Source organism: Chionomys nivalis, chromosome 1, assembly GCF_950005125.1.
Source record: "Chionomys nivalis chromosome 1, mChiNiv1.1, whole genome shotgun sequence".
Lineage (NCBI taxonomy): Eukaryota > Metazoa > Chordata > Mammalia > Rodentia > Cricetidae > Chionomys > Chionomys nivalis.
The window spans coordinates 21,286,015-21,298,090 of record NC_080086.1 but is presented as its reverse complement, the minus strand read 5'-3'; positions in this window follow the sequence as shown (position 1 = coordinate 21,298,090).

The following is a 12,076-nucleotide window of genomic DNA, read 5'->3' as shown; positions in this document are numbered from 1 at the left end:
AGATCACCCTGTCTCTGAGAAACATCAGTATGTCTGTAATGGAGACCTTTTATTTTCTTGATTGGACCTCAAAAAACCTAACACTGGCAGGATGGTAAATAGCGGCCTGGATCTCTCACAGGCTCTGCCCCCTAATGCACCCCCATGACCAGCCTGCCTCTGAGGAATGGTGGGATGCCCAAGGAGAGTAGTGTATTTTCTGGTTTGGGCCATCTCAAAAAACCTCCATGGTGTGTGCTGCCACCATATGCCATGTTGCTGTACATGGTGCATGCTACGGCTGCAGCTGTACTGGTTCTGTCTACCTCTACAGGTTGTGTGGAGGCCCAAAAATGTGAGCCTGTTTCCACCTTGTCTGATGGTTAGAGAGTTGTAGGTTGCTCAAAGTAGCTGCCAAGCATATTTGCATGTTCCAACTCAGCATGTGATTACTTAATTGTTTTGACATTAAGATAGCCCAGACAAGTAGGTCCATTCAATCCTGACAGGTGGGCAGGATATGCAAATGTACTTCTGCTCCTTCTTTTATAACTATGAGGTCACCTGGGCAGTTGCTGTATTCAGGATTCATGGTGTAAGGCAGCTTCACTGCTTAAACAACAAAATGCTAATGATTTGATGTCTCAAAGTGTTAAAGGAATTAACTGTTTGAGTTGTCCTTTCTATCAGGTATACAAAGTTTTTCGTTACATTCTCTCTCCACCTCCCTACCCCCATTTTATTGGGTATAAAAACTTTGGGAAAAATAAATGTGGGTTATTTCAGTATTCACTGATATACCCTCCTGTACTTTTCTATGGCTTCTGAATTATTATTTTTCATGTGTCTTCATATTCTTATATTTCGAACCCCCATGCCCCTACCCTGGCAAGAGGTATTTTTGTCGAAGCTGGACCATGACAAATCTGTGTTGATACCCATGGACCATGCTGTTTCTGGAGACCATATGGGTGTTCTTGGTCTGTGCACGGCTATGTTGATATTAGTGGTCTGTGCTGTCCCCTGAGGCCATGTTAGTGTCTGTAGACTGAGATGCTGCTAGGGGCCATTGGATACCATGACTCCTGTTACCACCAGGGACTCTGTGGGCTTCTGTGCTCTGTGCTACCACTGGAGGCCATGCTGATGTTCATGGCTTTGGCCATGGTCTGTACTGCCTCTTCAAGCCTTGTTAACATCCCTTGCCCACAATGCCACCAGAGGCCATGCAAGATTATCTCATTTAGGAAAATAGCATTTTTTAGTGTTCTGCTCTTAGTTCATTTAGCATCCCCTCTTTTTTTCAATCCACTTTATTTCAGATAAACAGCATGACCCTTTCTAAAATAAATGATTCCTTCCTCATATTGAAATTAGTTTGCATTTAGCATTTTTAATAATCTTATTTACAGTACAGGTTAATCTCAGAGATTGGAGGAGAAAGATCACTGACCCAAATCTTCATGACCAAATTATTCAAAGCATGCTATTTTTATTTGTGTACATGGGGTGTCTCCCCCTCAGGTGAGGATTGAGTGGTAAGTATAGGTGGTGAGGGAGACAAGATTTTTATGAAGCTCAATGATATGGGGTGTAGTTGGAGGCCACTTGTTTGTTTCCTGACTGCCCAGACCTGAAATAATCACACAGAAACTATTATTACAGCACTGCTTGGCCTATTAGCTCATGCTTCTTATTGGCTAGCTCTTATATCTTAAATGAACCCATTTCTAGCCGGGCAGTGGTGGCACACATCTTTAATCCCAGTACTCAGGAGACAGAGGCAGGTGGATCTCTGCGTGTTCAAGGCCAGCCTGTCTACAAGAGCTACTTCTAAGACAGCTTCCAAAGCTGCATAGAAACCCTTTCTCAAAAAACAACAATAACAAAAAAATACCCCATTTTTATTAATCTGTGTATTGCCTCGTGGCTATGGTCTACCAGTAAGGTTCTGTCCAGTATGCAGCATCTGTCTCCATGTAATGTCTCCTCTATCTGCTTAGAATTTCTGCCTTGTCCTATTCAGCGCTGCAATAGGTCCAAAGCAGTTTCTTTATTAACCAATGGTATCACAGCATACAAGGGAGTTTCTGACATCAAGGGAGTTACCAATTGGTGAACTTGACAGACAAAAGAGGTTGGGTTTCAGGAGCAGAACATAAGCTTACACATTAGTGCTACACAGGTTCCTTAAACAAAAACATGGTTGCAAAGTAGGCATATTGTGGTAGTCATGAGCAACAGTGAGTCAAAAGGTAGTAATAATATGTAGCAAGACTAATAAAAACTGAGAGACAGACATTGTGGTTCAACCTGAAGATATGAAAAGCAAAGCAGCCAGCAACTGATTCTTCCTTTACCTCAGACTGAAATGGCAATCCCGCTTCCAGGAATCCTCAGAATGAGACAGAGCTGAGACCTGTCTTCTCCTGTTTTATATTCCTCTCTAGTGCTGGGATTAAAGGTTTGTACCACCACCACTACCTGGCCTCTATGTCTGACTAGTGCGGCTTCTGGGATTGAAGGAGTGTGCCACCACTGCCTGGTCTGTGTGCCTGAACAGTATGGCTGCTTTACTCTCTGATCTTCAGACAAGCATTATTCATTAAAATACAAATTAAATATCACTATAGTCATGTAACCTTTTAAAAACAATGGTAGGGTTGCAAGATGGTTATAAACAATGTTTAGAAATTAAGACATGATTCCCATTCCTGGAGCAGACAATACAGAACCATTTGTACTTCAGGATACCGGTGGGCATAATGTTAAACAGAAATGGATTTATTTTGTCTTTACTATAAGATGGCTTTTAAGCCTAAGATGGAGGCAGGCTTGTTCTTCCTACACTTTCTCCCATGTCTCAATTCCCCCTCTTATCTGTGATTCCATTTCTCTGAGAGACAAAGAACTTCATGTGCTTCCTGAGTGGCTGTTCTACACCAATGGGTGAAGTTAACAAGCCACCTGACAAGTGGGATCCAGTTATAAGTGGGCTTATTGGGAACAGCCTAGCATCGAGAGCAGAAATTCTTCTCTAGTTTCAACTTCTGTCTTCCTGTAGCTGAGACTCCGCTCAGAGATTAGTGCTGCAGAGACTGCCAAGTCTTCTGTGTGCTTGCAGAAGACAAAGCCATTACAGAGCTCCTGCAGATGGGATAAATAGGTATGTATTTAATGCAATCAAACTGAAAGAGGAGAGAGGAGATTCACAGAGGAATCACAGAGAAGGTGAACCTCATTAATGTTAGTTTGCCCAGCAGCTCGCTCTCTGTAGAAGAGGAGATGCTTGGAGCCTCTCTTATGTTAGTAACTATTGGAGTATGCCATACTTAAGTATAACGGAAGAAGAGGAAATGGATAGGGAATAGATGACAAGTACTGAGTCATAGCTTTTATTTTGTCAGTGAATAAAGTGAGGACATGACCATTTCCCTGTAGGTTTGAGGGGAAGGTTTTATTGTAGATATGAGGAAGAGCAGCCAGAGGCATCTGGAAGAGTCCACAGTGGGGAGAGGAAGGAGTAGACCCAACCTGGCCAGCAGATTCCACTTGACCTTAAGAGAATAAAGAGCAGAGGAGAGTGAGAGAGGAGGACCAAGAGAGGAGGATAAAGAGAGAGCATGGCCAAAATGGCAGGGTAATGTAGGAAAGAGAGGCTGGGAAAGGGAAGCTAATGAGCTGGAGTTTAGAGTAGGGGCCAGGGAGAGAGGAGCTGAGAGGAGTCATAGTTCCTGAGTGAGCCTGGAGGCCAGCATGCATTGTGGGATGTTTGTAGCATGGAAGTCAGTCATTTGTCCATATATATATATATATATATATATATATATATATATATATATATATATTTGTGTGTGTGTGTGTGTGTGTTTGTGTGCATGTGTCTGTGTTTAGCTTTCTAGGCCACTCTTGATCTGGTAATTTGAAAATCTGGTGAGTTACAGGAAGTTGCTGTAGACCATGCTTCTCATGACCCAGAAGAAAGGAAACACTAAGAGCACAGCTCTCAATGTTCACAGCTAAGGAAGTTCCCTGTGGGCTGGGGCCTGGGGTTTTCAGATCCAGTGTGGTTCAAAGGGAAGGTGGGGAGGGGAGATGCAGTGTAAGCTGGACCCCAACTCCAGCAAATGATATTACCTAGACCTAAAATGACAAAGGTTTCATACTCCTTCTCATTTATGAATGTTAGTTTTGAATATTTAGGTTTGTGTCTTTAAAAAGAAGTAACCACAGATTGTAGGAAACTAGTAAGAGAAATAAAGCAAGTATATTTTATGATTTTTCTTTGTATTCATTTATTAAATAAATCATTTTGTTATTACAGTCTCCTTAATAATAAAAAAATTCAAACATATCATAGACATGAGCTAAAGGGACCTTACATATATATTATTTAATACAGCATAAGAACCCCAGTTTCCTCTAGTCCTCAAAAGATATATGTTTAAGTACCAGTGAGATGAGTCAAAATTTAGGGCACATACTGCTTTAGAAAAGTCTTTATATAATAAAAAAATTCCTGAAGGAAATGCCAGAAATAGCTGTATAGAAAATGCTATGTTCAAATTCTAATGGTACTTTATTAAGCAAAATTTAAAACATTGTTTCAAATAAAATATAAATTTTATATTACATAATTTGGGAAATTTTAGCAAGTTTTTCAATCTAAAAACAACAAAATAGCTATGTAATTATACTTTTGTATCAGGAATAAAAAACAAAGTATTTTCATTCTTGAGGATTATGATGTTTGTAATTTACTTTTAAAAAGAAAATAACAGTATGGATATTTATCTTAAATATTTATCAATTGTATGTTAGAAAAAAAGGTTATCTTTGAAAATATAAACAAAGTGTATTAAAATTTAAAAATGGAAATAAATGAACAAATGGAAAAAAAACAAAAAAGTAAAACAAAACAAAACAAATATCTTGAAGTACAATATTATTGAATGACAAGGGAGACAAATCTGGGCAGCCACTGTGGGTGTGTGTGGGGGGAAAGAAACATCGAGAAGACAGGGAGAAAATCCTGTTAAGTCAAACACATCCATTCAACCATGAGGAGCAACAAGGAGTCACATGACAGCAAGCAGCAAGGTGGGTCCAGAGAAGAAGTGAAAAAGTCTGGCTTGTTCCAGCACCCTAAAGTAGAGAATAAGAGCATGAAGAAGCTCAGATCTTCTGATTTAGCACTCAGAAAAGCCATCAAACTTCACAGACTACTTGGTGCAGCTTGACAGGTGACCACAGAGTGGAGTTCCAGGGAAGGAAAAGCACATTATCTCAGTAGAGAAAGACTGTCTCCTGCAGCCTCTTAGCAAGCTTTAGGTGGATCAGCCTTGCTGAGCAGTGGGCTGTTGGCCAGGTGAGTGACAGGCCCAGCAGGACTTGCTCTTTGCCTGCTTGCTTTCCTCATTTTTACCCTGGCGTTAGAGCAAAGTTTCTCAACCTGTGGATCTCTGATGACATAAGTCACAAAACAATCTCACACCAGTTCGGAATTGTGAATAATAAAAGGGTTATTTATTTAAGGGGAAAAATTACAGATTACTGTACTAGACACAGTCCTCTGTGTGAACAGAGTCTAGCAACTGCTGGAGCTGGAAGCAAGAGAGCTGGTACACATTTAAGGCTGATTATACAGTATAAGAGACCACGCCCAAGTGGGCTGGTATCTTAAAGGCTATTGGCTGAAGTATCTGAATGTGCTCCCACAGCAGGTCTCTACTCTTTTGGGGGTCACATACCAGATATCCTTATTATCAGATATTTACATTATGATTCATAACAATAGCAAAATACAGTTACAAAGTAGCAATGCAATTCATTTTATGGTTGGGGGTCAACATACCATGAGAAACTATATTAAAGGCTCACAGCCTTAGGAAGGTAGAGAGCCACTGCATTGGAGCCTACTTCTTCGGGATTCCAGCATCTACAGAAGACCATCTGAGACATCCAGTCTCATAGATTGAGCAACTTCTGGATTCTTGGATTTTGTGTTCATAGGCAGCCATTGTTGGACTAGCTGGATCACAGCCTGCAAGTCATTCTAATAAATACTCTTCCAGTATTCTAAGATCCATTCTATAATTCTCTGCTCTAGAGAACCCTGACAAATATAGTGACATATGGTGACAAGGAAGGCCAAGATACACGTAAATGACCTGTGAATCATGAAAAAGGTTATGAAGAAAATGGTTTTTCTGGTGTCAGCTCTGTCGTAAGTTTTTTTTTTTTTATTTATCGGTGAATAAATTCATAAACAGGCAATTGACAGTGAAATTCTAAAACCATAACCAAAGCTCCATGACTTCAGAATGGCTGTTCCAACTCTTTGGAAGTGCAATGAGATACCTAGGTTTTGAGACTTGTTAAGTGTTTGAGGCTAGTAAAATATGCCAAATTTGTGGCTTTGGTCTTAAAAAGTCCCTGCTCAGTCAGCTGGTGGATAATTCTAGAATTACATCCTCAAATCTGTGTGGCTCAAAAAGCACTTCAAGTTTCTAAAGTACTCATTCTGGCCTCCTTGTCTGGGCTGAGAGTTTTCCGTTTACAACAGGATGACGGGTCTCTGACCTCCAACCAGGGCTCCTTGGCATCTACACTTCTGAAAGTGGTCAGTACAGTCCAACACCAGACCTAGGAGATACTGAATGGAAGACATTTTGTTCAAGGTCAGAAAAACCGTGCGGGGGTCACAGATTTCACCTTGGACACAAAGGTGTGAGTTCAGTCCCTCACTCGATGGGCTATTGCATAAAGGACTGTGCTTCTGGCCTTAACCAGCACTTCCCTGTGAGAAGGGCAAAGCCCTCCCTGTGGACACAGACAGTTGCTATTCACTTGCCATAGCCATGTCCATGGACCTTCTATAGAGAGAGGGGGCTCCTCATCTCACACTGGGCATAAATAAATCCATAAAACAACAACAACAACAAAAATATCCTGGACATGTAAGATGTCCTAAGTCTGCCAAGAGAGGAAGCCATTGTGTAGTGTAGAAGGCCTCAAATGGAATCCACAAAGGTCCAGGAAACAAAGAAGCAAATATGGCTGCCCTGAAATTGGCTCTCGAAGCTGAGAGGCCTTGTTAGTACTTAGTTACCCTGCCTTGCACTTTATTTTTTATTTTGATTTCCAAGACAGGGTTTCTCTGTGTAACAGCCCTGGCCATCCTGGAACTACCTCTTTTAGACCCAGCTGTCCTTGGACTCACAAAGATCTGCCTGTCTCTGCCTCCCTAGTTTTGGGATTAAAGGCAAGCCCCACCATGGCCTGGCTTCCTTCCTGCACTTTAACTGTTCTAGAGCCCAGTCTATGTACAAAGAAACTAAGTTGAAGAAAAGATAGTCAATAGAAGACAAATGGGTGGTTGTTTCTACCAAATGAGGGACCTATACTTCCTGCCTTTATCAGAAGACAGATGGTCACTAAACTGCACCAGGCCACCAATCTGCAGGCAACTATAACTGCTGAATGACTCAGGTCCAGATATTATTTCCAGATTGCAGTCTCCCTTCTCCCTGAGATCTAACAACTGCCTGGTCTTTCTGGCCCAAGCATTCCTAAATCTGTATAAGGTACCAAATATTGATTGGAAACCACATTGTACATACAGCACACGAAACTCAGAGAAGACAGGAAGGATAAATTGAAAGAAAACTTGATTTAGGTAAGTCCTTGAGACTGGTGAATACTGGACCAATCTCTTGACTTTTGATCTCCTAAGAGAGAGATGCATCCCGTATGAAGAAGCTCCTAAGACAGAAATGACTAATCATTCCTTCCCTTTGTCCATCCATGTCCTGTAATAGTCACAGGGACTATTCATCAGACTGTTTGTGAGGGTGCATGTTTGCCTGGTACCTGCCCACAAGTTCCAGCCTGGCAACCTTGTGTGGTGGGTAAAGAGATCCTGACAGGGAGCCTTGAGCAAATATGGAAAGTCTCATACCCTGTGGTCCTCACACTGCTACAGCATCACTGGTGTCCCCTGTGCACCCAGCACACCCAGCATAGGTAGGCTACACATCATAAGGGCAGAGGGGTCATCAGCAGATCCTCTGCTCACTAAAGCAAAGACTGACATGGCTCATATAATTACAGTTGTCCTATTCTCTCTGTTTTGCCACCAGTGAAAAAGACCCCAACCATCCATAAGCCAGGAACTTCTTTGTGGAGATTAAGGATTACTGGAACAAGGAAGCTCATAGCCAGCCTATCTACTAAGACCCAACCGCCCACCTTTCATGTAGATTTTTGTAAAATATTGCACCTAGATGCTATTGGGGGATGGTTTGCTTGATCATGGAGAGGAGAAAACCCCCTGGGACTGTGTGTCCACTGGTGAAGAAAAAGGGCCATGTACTCTACCTCCCTGACTCCATCTCTCAGCCCCAGGTTGCCACAAACAAGGCAAATAACATGTTGCTTGATGGCATTGTGAAACCTACTTATCATGGGAGCACACCAATCCCTTCATAGTCTCAGAAAGAAACTGTTGTGGGATATTATTTTAGCTAGGCAAAGATGTATTAACTTTGTTTATGCTACATTTGTTAACTATGGAAAGATGTGTTGTATTTGTTTCACACTGCCTGCCTATGGCACCTGATTGTTCTAAGAAAGCTGAACAGACATTAGCTAGGGCGAGAAAGAACAGGCAGGGCTGAGCTCTAGAGACAATAGGAGGAGGTTTAGGTTGAAAAGACAGAAGGAAGAATAAGAAGACGAAGTCGAGAGAATAAGATTCAATGCCAGGGCAAGAAACCAAGCAACCTCCATCCAGTTAGAAGTAGTGAACGATAGTTATAAAGAAAGGAAAGGTTGAAAAGCCATAGGGCAAAAGGTATGTAAGGAGACATGTGAATATATGTTAAAACAGCTAGCCGTGAAGGAGCCTAAGTTAAGCCAAGCAGTTATAATTAATAAAAAGACTTGGTGTCATGATGCATATAGTGAGGGGATTAGATTATGAGGGCTTAGCCTCCACCAATGGATTAATCCACACATGGCTTCATAATTCGATAACCTTGCTGGGAGGTGAGGGCAGGTTTCTCAGATGAGACTTTGCTGTTGGAAGATTCTGGAGCCATGTCTGTCTTATCCTCAGTTCCACTGCTGTCACTCCACTGGGCAAGGACCACAAGTGTTCACACATTAGTGTCCCCATTGAGATCTCTTCCCAGCCTTACCTGGCCTCTCCTGGAGTCCAGCACTTAGAGTCAGTGATAAGTGTCCCAGTGTCATGGCCCCTGCAGTTTCCCAAGGATTGAGTTTTGAGACCTGTGATTCACCGCTGTGGAAGGCCACCCCAGTGTGCAGCCGTCATCTGAGCACTGATCTCCTGCTGTCAAATCTGGGAAGAGGAAGTGCACAGTGCTGCAGGCATGGGTTGTGGGGCAGAGAGAGAGGAGTGGTCCTGGCCTTGGAGCCTGTTGGCCATGGGGAGTGTGTTTCCTGGTAGGGGAACTAGAGGGCGCTCCAGCCTTTGCTTCAACCTCAGCAAGAACAGTGGGAAATTCTTGAGCAGTCTACTTCATAAAGAGGAAGCTTCAACTACTAAACTCGCTAAGAAAGCTCATGCTGGTTCTAGTGACCCAGTCCAGTATAATATGCTGTAGAGGCAGAGGCAGGAGTGTCTGAGTTCAAAGTCAGCCTGGACTACACATTTTTCTCTCCCAAACACAAATGCACTGACTCTGGTATGACCTGCTTTACATGACTCTGGAGTTACTTTCATTGGCAGTTAACAAGCTTTATATCTTTAGTTTTAACTTTTAATGCATAGTCAATGTAGGATTGCAATGTAGGTATACCATGAATTTCCTTCTTGTTAGTACCTGGAGATATTGGGAGGGTCCTCCCTTCTGGCAGGGAAGCAGTCAGGCTTAGCAGTGGAAGTCTGTCAGCAGTTGCAGTGAGGTGGGCCTTGTTGCTGTTGTCTAAAAGAGCAAGCAGTTTCCTTTTTCTTCTCTTAGAGAAGAGCTTTGGGTGACTGTACAGGAAGTGAAATGTCTCTGTCAATTCTAGAGTTTTGGAAGTTTCTTACAATGTACTTCCTGTTTACTTTTTAATATTTTATAATTTGTAACATTTTATCCTTCTGGAGTCTTTGATGGAGTTGAAGAATAAATAGTTATAGTTTTCTTTAGTTATGATAAAAGATAAAGTAGATATAAATATTTTAACTGTAATTCTTGCTTGATACCTGTTCTATTATATTAATTTTACGATGTTAAAGTTAAAATTACCCTTTTTATTTAAACAGAAATGGGGAGATGTGGGACTCCCCTCTGTATGCTATGAATAGCGTTAGTTAATAAAGAATTGTCTTAGGCCTGTGCAGGGCAGAATAGAGATAGGCAGGGAAAACTAAACTGAATGCTGGGAGAAACAAGGCTAGTAAAGAGAAATCATATAGCCCTGCCAGAGACAGACGCTGGAACTTTACCCGGTATGTCACAACCTTGTGATGATACACAGATTAATGGAGATGGGTCAATTTAATATGAGTCATTCAGAAATATGCTTAAGCTATTGACCAAACAGTATTGCTAATAATATGATTTCTGTGTGATTATTTCAGGGCTAAGCAGCCAGGAACAAACAAGCAGTCTCCTTACTACATGTCCCCATAGTTTTTTCTGTTTTTCTATCCTGCCTCCTAACAAACAATTTTCTAAGTCAGAAAGTACAGCTTTCTCCTCTTTTCTCTTATATCTTTTCTCCTTCTCTTCCTCCTTCTCCCTCTCTCTCTGTCTCTGTCTTCTGTTTTCGTCTGTGTCTCTCTGTGTTTGTCTGTCTCTCTCTCTTTCTGTTGGGAGCATAACATGAAGGTCCTTGAGCCCACAGATCTCCAGAGAAACCAGGAATATTAAGCATACAGGATTGTCTTTCCAATGAGGAAAATAAAAATCATGTTCTTCCATCCAGAAAGCGAGAATTGGAAGTGATTAACAACCTGGTGATCTGTGTTATATGTTGGGTCAGGTCATATCAAGCACTTACAACCAAGACTGGAGGTGGCTAGCAATCTAAATGACCCTTAGAGTCAGAGGCTCCACCAAGCTTCCACAACCAAGACTATAGGTGGCTAACAGCCCAAATGATTTCTACACCACCTTTGTAAGTTAGACCAGGGTAGTCCCTTAGGCCCTTAAGCTACTATAGGTAGCCTATCTCTAGAAACTTTCTCCTTGGAAGAAATGACATGTACCCTTAGTTGAATATCAATGTAATTATGCTTCCTAAACGGGGATGGACTGAGTACTAGGAAAGGTAAGTGCACTGCTTGCTAGCCCTTTCCCCAGCCTCCCTTAATCCTCCAGACAGTGAGATGAAGAGGAGTCAAGTCAAGGAGGAACTCATTTATTATTGAGCAACAAGCATCATTTAAAGCAAAAAACCCGCATAATCATGTGTGTGTGTGTAAAAGGAGCCAAACAATCATTTTAAAGGTCACCGTATCATGCGCTCATGTGTCCTACCTTTACCCTATTGTCCACAAGCTGTTCACGTGCTGATGTCTCCTTGCCTGACTTGTGTCAAATAGGGTCTTAGGGTAAACAACTTGGGACCTGCCTGCCCAACTTCCTCTCAGGGCCACCTTTGTTGCCCATGTGCCCAGCAATCTATGAGCGCTAGGACTGTTACACAGAGAAACCCTGTATTGAAAAACCGACCAAACAAACAAAGGAAAACAAAAAAGATCATAACGTATGTGTTTTTATTAGAAGCCCAGAAGTAGTTACACAACATCTTCACCCCAAAGCCATGATTTTTTTTAGTGAAATAAAACCATAATTTTATTAATAGTTTCAAAAACACTTAAAAACTCCCTTATTTAAAGCCATCTTTATATAGGTGGCCTCCCTAGTTGCTATCACAATCCGCCTTTCTTCTATGACACTTTATGATTTATAATTGCTTATTATGAATTCACTTAAGCTGTCTACTGTTCACTACAAAAACTTCATTCTACACCAAAAAAAAAAACCAAAACAACACAAAACAAAACAAAAACAACCAAAACCAAATACAAAAAACGTAAGCACACTGTGGTCTTTGGTCACTGTTAATTATGACAGTT